This window comes from Zonotrichia leucophrys, chromosome 7 (genome assembly GCF_028769735.1).
Source record: "Zonotrichia leucophrys gambelii isolate GWCS_2022_RI chromosome 7, RI_Zleu_2.0, whole genome shotgun sequence".
NCBI lineage: Eukaryota > Metazoa > Chordata > Aves > Passeriformes > Passerellidae > Zonotrichia > Zonotrichia leucophrys.
Window position 1 is genome coordinate 4,658,927 of NC_088177.1, and position 14,126 is coordinate 4,673,052.

At 39.8% G+C, this 14,126-nt stretch overlaps 1 long non-coding RNA gene across 1 annotated transcript; it reads right to left on the reverse strand.

The window, feature by feature from the left end:
- Positions 1-2,529: 2,529 nt before the first annotated feature.
- Positions 2,530-6,367, reverse strand: LOC135450023 (uncharacterized). Its single transcript, XR_010440924.1, has 3 exons — positions 6,175-6,367; positions 5,975-6,087; positions 2,530-2,688 (listed from the first exon to the last, which is right to left on the reverse strand). It is a non-coding gene; the product is annotated as an uncharacterized LOC135450023 (long non-coding RNA).
- Positions 6,368-14,126: the final 7,759 nt, after the last annotated feature.

Sequence of the window (14,126 nt, forward strand, 5' to 3'; positions counted from 1 at the left end):
TGCAAAATGTGGTTCACAATTCCATATGAACAGATGTTATGGAAAAAAGGAAAAGTAAAGAGCTTGTTTTCATTAATTCTGTAGATATAATGAAAGGACCCAAAAGAAATACAGTAACATAAAGGAAGAAAATGTTAGTTTTGTATTCCTGAATTAATGTTCACTTCTTATACCCACAATATTAAAAGAATAAATTTAATCACCACATATGATATGTCTAATATTATATCTGGTCTAAATAGGAGAGCAATAAAGTACATGATAGAAATCACTAAGGATCATTTCCAAGAGTTAGACAGAAACAATATAAAAGGAACCATGCACAGAAATCTGTGCATGAAACAGATTCCAAACTGTGTGTGGAAACTCCCTCTCCTTTGTTTGGTGCAGTTGACCAGGCTTACAGGTGGATATATTTGGGATCTCTGGACATTCATTTCCATGGTGCATATATTATATGTCTCCAAAACCTATTGAGTATTGTTATCTATATAACTTTTATTTCCTTTTGGGGCAGGGCAGATGGGAAATATAAAACATGAATTTCTTGTGCCTAGGAGTCATCATGTTGTCCTCTCATTAATCAGGGGTAAGAAGATTAGAGTCAGTCCTAGAAGATTACAAATTTTGTAGCCCATCCTTATATTTTCAGTCTCTAGAGATCTCTTCAGGGAACATGGCAAACCAGAAGTCAATACGTGGACTTAGGGAGATGTGGATGAATAAACAGGTTATCTCTCTCCTTTCTAAAACCTGTCATGCTCCTTCTCAGCTTCCTTCAATAATCCAGCATGAAGAAAATGAACCAGTTCAAAATTTTAAAGTGATTCTAAATCTTGAACTTCTGTGCAATTTTCTAAATTTATTTAGTAAACTCTTGATTTAAGTAGTGGATTCACACCTTATTCTCAAGCTGAGAAACTGTTTATATTTTCCCCAACTTGCATAACTAGTTGCAGGCAGGAAGACTTTGGAGAATGTTCTGTGCCTATGAGAAGGTAAGAGGTAAGGTGAGTCTGACAGACAAGTTTTTAATGTAGAATAACTTGTAATGATGTTTTGGGAATAAAAATATATTATTTATTTGGTGACAGAATATTTTTACACAGTGTAAAAAGATATTATGATTTATCTGCCTGCTCAATGTCTAGTGGACAAAAATCTATAAGGAAGCAATGTCAATTAGTCTTCCAGTGGCACATTATTATTTTGGTAGGTACAGGATTGGGATGCATCTAGATCAAGGCCTTAAATATGTTTTGTTGAGGGTTTTTGTTTGCTTGTGGGGTTTTCTGGGTATTTTGTCAAATAGTTTGTTTTCTATAAAAGAATGTCAATACTTAGGAAAGAAATTTTTCTGGAAGATATTTAGGAAGGAGAATGTCTTCTGAATCATTAATATCCTTCTAAAAACTCAGTGGCTGTACTTGATTTTGACCCACAGAAGATTAATATGATATAGGGTCACATCAAAGTTCTCTCTGCAGCCTAAAATGGCTACTTTGGTCCAGGCCTTGTTTTTGTTTAATTCTTTCAACATCTGTGAGACATAAGAGTGCATTAAAGCCTACATCTAAAAACAAACTACAAAAGGGACGATCTTTCACACTGCTGAGTGCTCACTAATTTCTAGTGCCTCCATTTTGGGGAGGAAGGGATGTGCACTCATCAGAGGCATCTAAAACTTGTTCAGAGATCTCAAAATTACTATAATCAGCCTCCACTCATAATCAGCTTCAGTGAGTAAGTATTCAGCTAATCTAAAAATTGATCTCAAGAGTGTCTCCAGCCGCATGTTCAAGTGGGATCCGAAATGAGGGAGTGCCCTTGGGACTCTGGGTTCACTGCTAGGCCAGGGGGGCTCCAGCACCACGGAGAATCAAGCACCTCTGCTTCAGCCTCACCCTCCAGCAGCTCCTCTACCTCAACAGAGGTCAATTTGCTGCTATGGGATCTGCTCCTGGCTGTCCCTGCAGGCTGATAAAGAGACAGCCACTGAGTGCATTAAAGCCCATATCTAAAATGTGTGTCTGGATCTCGGGGGCTGTGTTTATAACCAGGCTCTGTGCTCAGCACCAGGTCTGTGGCCCATTCCTTTTATTCCGTGAGAGCAGGATGAGCTACATGGTCCTTCCCTATAGACAAATCATGAGATCATGATAGTCTGACAAGTGTCTGATATATTTTTTCCCCCACTTGTGGAAATGTTACAGTTTTAAAGCATTTTTTACTAATGAAATTACCACATTTTTTCTCCTGTCTATTCACTGTCATCAACTTAGCTCAAAATAAAATAAAGGAATCTAACAATTAGGATTCCGTGTCTGGGAACGATGCTGCCTTGACTGAGAGCTCTGGAAATGGCATTGTCATTTTACAACAAAGAATAGCAACAATTTGCTCAGTGACACTGAAAGGCCACCCACGCTCTTTTACCTCTCACAACATTGATTTGATGGAATCCATCTCAAAGAGAGAGAGAATGTAATTTTGGCTAGGAAATTCTTACCTTTTCCCTTTTCTGCAAGGCTGGCCACCAGTGATTATATGGTGTAAACACCTCTCCATCATCACACAGGCTGTGAACATCAGCAGTGAGCACAGAGGATCATCTGAGATGGGGTAATAACAGGCTCCTCTCAGCAACAGAGATGACCAGATTGGAGCAAGGCCTCAAGTGAATTGCACCTGTACAGGATTGAACATGGATATCTGTCACAGACATCTTTTATGAAAAATCCTTTCCTTAGCTGAGAGGCCTCAGGAACAAAATATAAACAATGATTATCTGCTGCTGTGGAATGCAACAGGTAAATCTTTGATTGGCCCATGTTGGATGTTTCTAATTAATGGCCAATCACAGCCCAGCTGGCTTGAACAGAAAGTCTGAGACAGAGCCTTTGTTATCATTCCTTCCTATTCTATTCTTAGCTAGCCTTCTGATGAAATCCTTTCTTCTATCCTTTTAGTATAGTTTCAATGTTATATATATAATAAAATAATAAATCAACCCTTCTGAAACATGGAGTCAGATCATCTCTTCCCTCAACCTGAGACCCCTGTGAACACCGTCACAGACATCCACTCTGGACTGCCATAATTTACATTAAGGAAAGAAAAAGGAAAAGAAAAAAAAAAAAAGGACAAGTGTTGGACTGACCAGTTTCACCTTTCTCCTTGTCATTTAAGATAAAATTACCTAAAGCCTTTTTCTTGGCCATACATTTGTCAGATTTCTTACATTTTAGGTTTCAGCCCTATGCAAATAACAACATGGGGACATCTGTTACAAAATGAAATTCTTCTTCCCCTGTTACCTATCCCCTCAACTGTTTACTGCCTGCCCAGCTCCCTCACAAGTGTCTCATACTTGCACTTTTACGCTCTGAATGACAACACTATATTGATCTGGCAACAAAATCCCTCCTAATTTAAATCCCCTTCAGGCTTTTCCTCTGTCGTGACAACTTTGGGAAATCATCCAAAAAAATGGAAAATTATTTGGATGAGGAAAGGCATGCACAAGTGTATCTTTAAAGAGAACAAGTGTATGTAAGTCCCATGTTCTTCCTCTTTTCCAGCCTTACAGAACTGCCTCCTTTTCAGAATCCCACTGGCCCCATTCTTTGGGGGAAAAAAGGAAGAAATAGGGCTAAGCAGCCATGCCCTGACTCCCATCAGTCCAGAGGGGCAAGCCAGAAGGGACGTCCAGCCCAAGAGCCCTAAGCTAGGCCAGCACCACTACCAACAGCACCACATCACATAGGGAGCAAAATGAGATGTGGGGCACTGCCTGGACCCAATAAATCACTTCACAGACACCTTTAATGCCATCATTCAATCAGTTTGGGCTTTGCTTATGTTTTTAACAACTTCCAAGTAATTGCCGAAGTTGTCTGAGGATGAAGGTTCAGGTAAATAACTTGGTGCACATGGATTGCTGGTGGGGGTGGAAAGCTTCTCCTTTCCTGCAGTCTCTCACCATATGGAGCTCTGAAAAGTAAAGGTTTTTGTTGTCTGTGTACTGTGCTGTACGTTATTTAGGTTCCACTTAAAAAAAAATCAAGTAAACCAGGTGGGATTTTCTCTTCTTCCTCCTCCTTCTTGTCCATCCCAGAAGATGGTGGATGCTTAGCCTCCCTATTGGAAATATTTCAGCTCCCTGGATCATAACATGTTTCTTGTGCTTTGTTGCATGTTGTTCTTAACCAGACAATTAAGGAAGTCAGGAAGTCAGATTCTAGAGGAGTTATTTTAAATCTGACTTGAGAGGACACTGGATAGCATGCTGAGTTTGAAACACCTTGTTATGCTATCACAGAAACACATTTTGGTACTTGCTGTTTGAAGATACCATAAATGGCATAAATGATATTTTATTCATAATTTAAAGTTGAAGCTGATGCAGTTGGGTGTAACTCTGCTTTTTTTTCATAGATAAATAAATTCTTTAAATGGCTTTGAACCCTTTTAAAGTATGAATTTCCCATTAAATATATTGGGACAGCTGGCTAATTAGACCTGACTTCTTTTTTTTCCCCTTTTCCAAATTTTACTTTTATGTGCACACTAACCTGAGAATTATGTTTATTTTCCAGTGTTAATGATTCCAAAACTGATAAAGCTATTCACAAAATCAGCTACCAAAAGGCTGTGTTCCATGTTTATCTTGCATTTCCTTGGATGATTCCAGGTGCTCAGTGGAAACCAGAAGTCCTGAGCTAAACTGCTGACTATAACTACACCACAATGATATAGAATTAAAAAATTACAGAATTACAGAATGTTTTGGGCTGGAAAAGTCTTGAAGCTCATCCTGTCTCACCCCCTGTCATGGGCAGGGACACCTTCCACTATCCCACATGCTCCAAGCCCTGCCCAACCTGGCCTTGGACACTTCCAGGGATGGGGCAGCCACAGCTTCTCTGGACAACATGTGGACTGATCCTAAGTTATTGTGATAAGTGTTATCCCCGAAAATTATGAGTCATGAAAGGAGCTGCATGCACAAATAAGAAAATCCATTTGATCAATCTCAATTTCAGTGCTGTTGACTATTATTCCTGAGGAACAAGGAAATCCATATATCAATAGTTGTCATCTCCAAAACCCACTAAATTGAATTAGTGTTAATTCACATTTCATTATAAAATTATTTTTATCAATCATCTCGAGGCTCTATGTAACAAAGCCTACAGTGCACAATGGAGAAATAATGCCAGGAAATTAAATCAGGAAAACTCACAAAATACATTATCTAGATTAAATCTGTGATTCTGCAGATATTTAAATTCAGCATGAAATTGACCCACAATATTCCAGAAGGGGAAAAAAAATTGCTATTTGGTCATAGAAGTACCCAGACTAGTCTCCTTTGTGTCATCTCCCTCTCTTTGCAGGTGAGGAATCACAGTAGATATATTTTTTCCCATGTCTTCCTGAGCATCTTTCAAAAACAGACAATAATAATGATAACAAAAATATTCTCAATGCTTGTGCATTTTGAATAAGAATTATATATAATTAAATCCTGATGACCTTTAGGGTTTTTCTCAGTTCATAACCAGACAACACCCATTCACAGCACTGCCCATCAAGCCCAAGACCCAGTAGCTGCAACTTCCTGCCTTTGACACATGGATCCATAAAGGCCAATGATAATTCCAGTTTTAAGAATGCTTCCATCTTCTATATATAGTGATTGCACTGGTTCAAAGCTTCCAATTTCACCTAAAATTAGCTCTCAAACCTTTTGAAATTTGGAAAAATACAACATTAGACACCTTAATTTCCTGTGAGTGTGTCAGCAATGAGTCACTTTACCCCTGGTAAAAGGAGGACAAGCAAAAGCAGTCCCATCTCCTGTTTTCCCCCTTCTCCTTCCTTGCTCCAGGGAAAATGGAGCTTGGTGGGATTTCTAAGAGTTTGTGAGGTGAGCGTTGAACTGAGGCTCTGCACCAGCCTGAGCTCTTACCTGGGAGAGAGGAGGATTCCCTCCACCCCACTCCTCTTTTATTTGTGTAGGGTGTGTGTGCAAATTCCTTGTGCAGTTGTGCGCTTGAATCCTCTTTGTTATGATGTTTTGTGCTGGAAAATGAGATCTGAGAATGCGTTAGTGGATCCTGGTATCTTGATGCCACCACTCTCACAGGAGGTTTCATGGACTGCCCCAACCTTGCAAAGGCAAGCATAGGGCAGCTCCAACTACCCCAAATGTGCTGCAGAAAAGGATGTTACAGAGAAGGATATTCACAGATACCATCATCTGTTTTCTCAAATATAACTAAATATTCTCTTGCTCAAAATGTAATGAAAATTACTCATCCACAGTGGCTTTGTTTGTACAGTCCTGTTCTCTCAAAGCTCTCCTCCCTGCACACAGAATCTCTAGAGGGTTTTTTGCTGACCCCTCCCTCCCCAGCTAAAAAGCAGTAGAGCCACCACTGCTGGGCGCACAATCAAACCAGGCTGAGTTAGAGCAGTAAAACAGATTATACTTATTAGCCAAGTGGCTGCAGCTGACTTTGTACACAGGTTGGAGTTTTTTACAATGACAAGCACAACACTTTAGCTTAAACCTCTGTGGAGGTGATTTAAGTAAGGTCTGCTACTTTATGATTTGGGCTTTGAAAGTGCCTTTCTGTGGTCTCAATCAAATAATTTAATTTTACCCCATGATGTTTCAAATGCTTTCCTCTTTAAAAAGGGAGAATACTTGTTTAACTTGAAGGACCATAAAATAATTAAAGATGTTTTTATTAACTGTTTACTTGAAATGCTGAAAGGAGATCAATATGTTGATTTGTGAGAGCAGATACTGATTTCCATGAGCAGATATTTAAGAATGTAAGCAAAGTGTTAATGGTTTTTTTCCTAACTAATTAATACCTGCAGAACACTGCAAAAAGAAGTCCTACAATTCACTGAATATAGGAGTATACAAGGCCTGAAATTCCCTTCAGTTAATTCAGGCAATTACTGCCAAATTTTTTTTAAAAGGCTTGAAAGCTTCATCATGATGGAGTCACTGCAGTTACCAGCAATGACAACCTGAAAACTATTCAATAAAGGTAGTTTGGGTCCAATTTGAAAAGTAGTCCAAGGCAGGAAGCAATTTTCTCATGCCATAAAACACTTTCAGATTACAAAAGTCCCATTCTGGGGTGAGGGAGAACCAACAGAGTTCAGAAATTTTCACCATAAAACAAAATTATAAAAACTCATTGTTGGAGGCATTCACACAAGCTGTGACCGAGCCAAGTTTGGCTCTTCCCCTGTCTGGTTTAGGATTTTCAGGCTGCTGGACATCAGTGCCTGCCAGCCTATTGCATATTCCTCTGCTGATCTGCTGCTGGATGGGGCTGCTTTTCACAGGTAAATAAACAGGTTTTGTACAAATAGATCTGTAAGGGTGAGGAAAGGAGTCTGAAGGAGTACTTGACTCAAAACAATGCCATGATTCTGTTTCCAGGTGAGGACCAAGACACTCAGAAAGTCTTTATTACTCTGTTTCCGCTTGGTTTGGAAAAGGAATCTTGGATGTCTTAATGGTCCTATGGTTCTATACCCAGTGGGGATAAATGTTCATATATTTGAGGAAGGTTGTGTTCAGGTAGTTTACATCAAACAAAAATGGGTGTAGTTTTCTCTTTATATTAGTGGAATGAGAATTTTCACTCCCAATTTGTACAACATTTTAGGCAGAAGTTTTCTCAAAACTGTTACTTTCCCATTCAACAATTTGCTTTGCTACAGTCAGAATATTTTAATCAAGCATTCTACTAGAAAATAAAAAAAACCCATCTGAGTTTTTTTTTCCACCAGTAAAGTTGTTGTTGGAAGTTGTTGCAATCTGGAGTCAAGTTCAGAAGAGCATTTTCAATATGTAAAATAAACCATTTAAGCATAAGGTCTGCTTCACACTGAGGTCATGGTGGACTGACTTGACTTATATTTGCTGCAGAGAGGCAACAAACTATTATTTTTCCCACCTTCTGCTCAGTCAACCAACTCAGCTCCTATTGATTCCAACAGAGATTCACTTCCTTTAAGGTTTGATTTGCAAGTTATACATTTGCATTTGACCTATTACCAAGATACATTTTTTACCTATATTCTCTATTTCTGTCCATGCATTTTAATCCAAACAAATTTTTACAGAGGAATAGAGCATCTAATTATATATATCTACACATTTTAAAAATCCTTTTTATTCAAAGCTAAATCAGAAAATAAGCAATTTTTAAACTGTTCATCAAGACCGATCTTTTTTTTAATTATTATATTGATCTTTTCTCTATAATGATCAAAAATAGAATTAAAATCAGTATCCTTGCATTCAAAACTTAGGAGCATCATCTTAACACAATGGGCTAGGATTAAAAATTTTGTCTCCCTGACTTAGGAAATTATTCAGTGTGATTGTGGACAAGATCTAAAAATTATGCAGGTGCCTAAAGGGTGACTCAGGTGAAGTTGAATCATCTCAGTTGAAGATTTTGCTCAAAATGTCCTTACAGCTGTGAGGTACCCTGGGCATGTTGGGGTTGACCTCCTCTGCTACCCACAGCTTCTCTCCTGCACCCATCAAACTGATCAGAACTCAGAAATCAGATTTTTTTCCCTTAAATCCCTTGAGGAACTTGATCTAATAGCTGTTCAGAGATCACAGCCAACAAACATGTGAAGAATACAGATGAAGTGGCTTTATTTTTAAAACTTGGCCCTTGAGAGAATGATTGGTGGCAGTGCTCATGTGTTATATACGCTATTTCTTGCAGTGTTTGCCCAAGAAATGGAGAATATATATTTGATTTCACCTCCTGCCAGGGAAGGTGCAAGCCCACATTCCCAGCCTCACAGTGCAGTTCCTTAAGCAGTGCTGGTGGGTTTCTGATCTCAGGACCAGAGGTATTTTCCAAAGACAGTTTAATATAGCAGCAGAGAGTTTAATTGCTTCCAGCAGAAAAGGGAGCTGCACTCCAGGCTCTGTGTCTGTACAAATGATCAAACAGTTGGCAGCTTTCTAACACAAGCCCCTGTCAGCATGTGAAGGCATGGTCAGAGGTGCCCCTCCCAGGCTGAGGGGCTCAGATGAACCATTCCTCCACCTCAGCCACCTCCTGGCAAGCAGACAGCTAAGCCTGGATGTGCCAGGATGGAAAAGCCTTCTCCATTCTCCATTGATTAACACCACACAGCACACTGCCCTTATCAGTTCTTTTCCTGAATAGCCTCACAAAGACTTTCCCCATAGAGCATTCACCATCTCAAAGACGTTCTGTGCAAAACAAGTAGTCCTCAATAAACTGCATTTGTTGAAACAATTCTGAGGGGCTTTTTTTCCCCCTTAGTTATTTAAATAGTACATTACTATAGCAACTAGTGCCTCACTATCTTTAATGTATTAAACTCCATTACACCATATGAGGCAGGAGAATATTATTATTTTCCTTTACAAAGGTGGGAGCGAGATACAGATACTAAATGGGTGTTTATACAGAAAAGCTAAATTAGAATTTCAGCAAAGAAGGAGCATCCAGGTTAACTCTATTTTAGCAGCCACTGGTAGCAACAGGAGCGAAGACAACCTAATGTGGAGTTGAAACTGAGAGCCCAAACCTTCCAGCTCCCACTGAAACCTGCCCCTGCTCCCTTTCCAGGGGTTCATGTGTTGAACTCATGTTCATGCACATTTTGCAGCCACGTGTTATTTTACCTCAGTGATGATGGGCAGGAGCTTTCTTTTCATGAATCATGACACAATATTTCGATCCTTTTCTGCCACAGGAAGCGAGTCCTGGAGAAAGCTGCAGCATCATCCATGGCCCCAGCACCACCTCCATCCCACTGCCAGGTCAGTCCTGCATGGAGCAAACAAAGCTCTGCATTACACAAGGTTCTGTGTGTCTGTGTGTCATGCCCCACACAGGGCCACACCACTCAAGATGTGTCACTTCTCAAAGTCACCATTATTTAACTGAGAGAGCACATGAATTGATAGCACTTTATTAGCATTGCTGGCACATCGCTCCTGCAAAGCGGAGTGGCAAGCGAGGTCACTCCCTCATGCAAAAGAAAGGTGTTTTATTATTCCAATACTCGTTTTGATCTTTAATTTATTTGCTTCATGCTAAAAAAAAAAAATCAGTGACAGATATGTTGATTCAGAATGTCTGTTAACAGTAGTGCTCTGAGGTTTATCAAAGAAAGACAAGTTTGAAAAGGAAGCTTTTTTTTCAAAAAGAAAGAAAAATCAAAAGTCAGTTTTAACATGAGTGTATTTTTTTAAAACCTTTCCTGAAAATTATTATTGAGATTTAACAGCAGCTGTTGCTTCAATTGGATTTTCCTTTTTTTTTTTTTTTATTCTTCAATTAAGATGTCACAAGAAGTAAGTTTAGATTTAGATTTAACTTAACCAATGAGTCAATCATTGTAAAACACTGCAAGTGATAAGGGTATCTAATATTAACATGAGTTTGGTCACTCATACAGGTAGCTAATGCACACAGGCCTGAGACACAGTCTGCAGAAATCACCTGAAGTCTCCCTAATAACTTCAAGAAGCTGCAAACAAAACCATTGAATGGAATACTGCAAAGCCTAGCCCTGCACTAGAATTTGCATGTCAAACTGCTCTTTACTCTGAAATCATCTTCTGGAATCTCAGGCTGTGGTTTTCAAATGTTCTGCCACTAGTCATGATGTCTACACAGAAGAGCTTGAAAAACATAGCTGAAGGTAAAACACTGCAAGAATATATCCCTGAGTTTTCAAAGTCTGAAATAGAGTTTGTGAGAAGCAGGAATGAAGCATTCATCTGAGAGACTCATTAAATCCCAGACCCTGGAGCAAGAGCTGGAAGAGTATTCGATGTATGGGGATCTAAAGGAACAATGGATTCCAAATCAATAGATAACACAATTGTTGCTGTAACTGCATGATGTTCTGTTTTTCCATTCAGACTCCACTTCCCCTTTGGCCATATCCCTGTTATCATGAAACTAAACAGCAAAGATTTCATTCATTTCACTGCCCCAGTAACTAATCTATCACCTGAACTACTTCTATGTGCAAGATCAAAAGTGGTGTTGAAAAATAGGTGCTTGCTGTCAGGTTTAAGAAAAAAAAACAACTCTAATTTGCTGAAGAAAATCCAGCATTGAAAAGGAAAAAAAAATAAAACAAACCAAGAAACGATGAGGGAAAGTCAGTGCTGATGGTGGGAGAAGCCTGAGGATGTGCCTTGCATTGCAGCAATCATCACATGCCGTCAGGGATGCGCTCTCTGCCTGAGGATGGCGGCTGTGCTTCCCGGAGAGAATAATCCTCCTTCCCCAGGCAGCAAAACCTCTGCTGATAGCACGGATATGGGATGGAGGGAATTGCTCTGAGGAATGCAGGGGAGTGCTCCCACAGCCCACCTGGAAGGGGAAACAGAAAAACCCCTTGTATGGCTTCTCCTCAGGGAGCAGCTCAGCACTCGTGAGGGGTTTTGCAAAAAGAATTGAATGATCTTCTGAGGCCAGGGAATAATTTTGCAAGATGTCTGGGGGCACCAGAAAGGAGCCCTGCTTGGAGAACAAGCTCTGGGGGTGGCAGAAGTTGTTTCAACTTTCTTTTTGTCAATTTAAAGAGTATCACCTGAGGGGATCTTATCTCTGTGTTCAGGGATTTTTTTTGAGTTTTTAACAGCATTTGTAAAAATTTTTACAGTTTTCAATTTTTAACACATACAGAATCACAGAATCATCAAGATTTGAAGAGGCTTTCAAGGTCATCCTGTCCCATTATCAGCCTGGCTCCAACATAAATACCCCTAAACTATATCTCTAAGTGCCACATCCAGACACTTCTGGAACACTGTCAGATTCAGCAACTCCACCACCAGCCTGGACACTCTTTCAGTGAAATTCTTATTTGTAAGATCAATCTGAACCTTCTCTGGCACATCTTAAGGCCATTTCCTCATTTCCTGTCATCCTTTTCCTTTAGATAATGCAGAGGGGACTGACCTCGCCCTCACTACAAATTCCTTCCGTGTAGTTGTGGAATGAGATCCCCTGCAAAGATTTTTGTCTTGAAAATATAAATGGGATTAAAAAGCCCAGCAATCTGATTGCCAGGTTTTGGCTGGCGCTGGCTGTTGGCACTGGGGCACAGACCCTAAAGAGCCACCATCCTTCCCAAGCCTTTATTCACCTTATGACATGACCCAGCAAAAGCCAAGTGCTGACATTCCTCTCCCACTCCTCCTCCTCTTCCTCTGCTCTGCTCCAGCCCTTTGAAATAGTCCAATTGCCTCTGAGCACTGCCTGGGTACTCCTTGTCCACTCTATCCACCTTTTGTTGCTTCACATGTAGTGGTGTGAACTCTCTCAGTCTCTGGCTTGAAAGCCCCACTTTGGGGAATGATGTGAAAAGCATTTCTTTTAAAGTGACAAAAGTGAAAGGAATTTTCTTTTTTTTTCTTTTGGTAACCATCAAGGCTATGAATAAAAGCAAGGAAATACAGGGAAATAACCAGCTGATGGATACTGAAGGCACCCACTTTGGATGGATTATCAAATCCATCCTCAAATATTTCAAGGCACATTTTATAACAGGCATTTGACTATTAAAATAATAGTAAAAGTAAAAATAATTAATTTTTTAAAAAATTTTACATCATATTCTCTCTTCAGTCTATAACAATATTCCAGTTAATGTCTTGATCTATTATATAGTTCTGTTATATGCTAATAAAGTTAATATACTTCCCATTTCAAAAGTGCTTTCCAAGACTTTTATATCAATTACTCTTATTAAAGCCTTCTGATGGTCCTGAGGGGGGGGGCTGTTCAAATCCAAGGGATATTATTGTACTTCCCTAACCCTTTAAAACACAGCCAGTGTGGATACTGGATTTTGAATATTGTTAGACCAATGTGTTGCTGTTGTGTATTAGCCAACTTTTTCGCAAGAACACTGTCAAAAGAAAATAATGCCATGGTTAGCTGTACATTGAGCAAACTAATGTATCTGAAAGAAATTTCAATGTGGTAAATAATCTTCTGTCTGCTATAATTAAGGATGTATTTGAAAAAAGGAAGATTACTTATATGCTAGCACGAAAGGAAAAAGAGCATGAATGAAAATAAATTACGTGCAGCCCTCTCAGGGAAGGGGACTGCCCCTGGGTGCTCGCTGTGAGAGATTTATGTGTTTCTAAAGACATTCCTGCATCTGCGCCGCTGTGCATGAGTGGCAGGAGGATGGAGGGGAGCCTGTAACCCAAAGCTGCCACTGATCCTGTTCCCTCTACGTCAGGAAAACACCATGCCAATGTCATTGTGGCACCAGACCCAAAAGCTCAGTGCACAACGTCAGCAAATTATTCTCCACTCAGGTCTGCTGAATACTGACATGACATTCTGAGGCTGACAGGACCTGCTGTACCCCAGTGTTTGTATCACATCACATTGACCTACCACAACCTACAGCTTGGGAAAACTGGGAAAACTCTAAATGGTCCAAGTTCTGTTTAACTACAATATCCACAATCCTCCTCCCTGCCCTGCCTTTTGGAATTGTTTATAGGATGCTCACAGCACACATGAGGTTTGACAGCAAAACCAGCAAGTAGGTGGAGAACTATTTCACTTGGGCATGAATTCGCATGGGATTAAGGAATAGAGCACAATGTATTTTGAAGAGTAGTGAGTGATCCATCTATCCATGTGGGAGCCAGAGCCTGTATCAGTGCAGTGTCCAGACCTCGCTCATTCAAACACTGCATCTCACCTCCTCTTGATTTATGGTTTTCCTCCCATCTGCAGAGATAACAGACCTCCAGTGTGAAACAGAGGTCTCCAGGACCTCCAGAGGAAAAAGTAAGGACGAGAGATTTTTTGGAACAGAAGACCTGAATTCTATGAAATATGAAATTGTTCACATTCACAGGGGCTTAGTGACTCTCTGCAATGTTTCTAATTAGTTTGGAAGCAGAAAAAGTCAAAATAATTTTTTTTTTTTGGGAGATGTAATGTCACTTGTGGACCTTGGCATGATCAAAGCACAGGAGTTTTCTTCTCTCAAGTACTTGCAAGAAAGACACAAGAACACCTCAGAAGGGACAGCAAGAG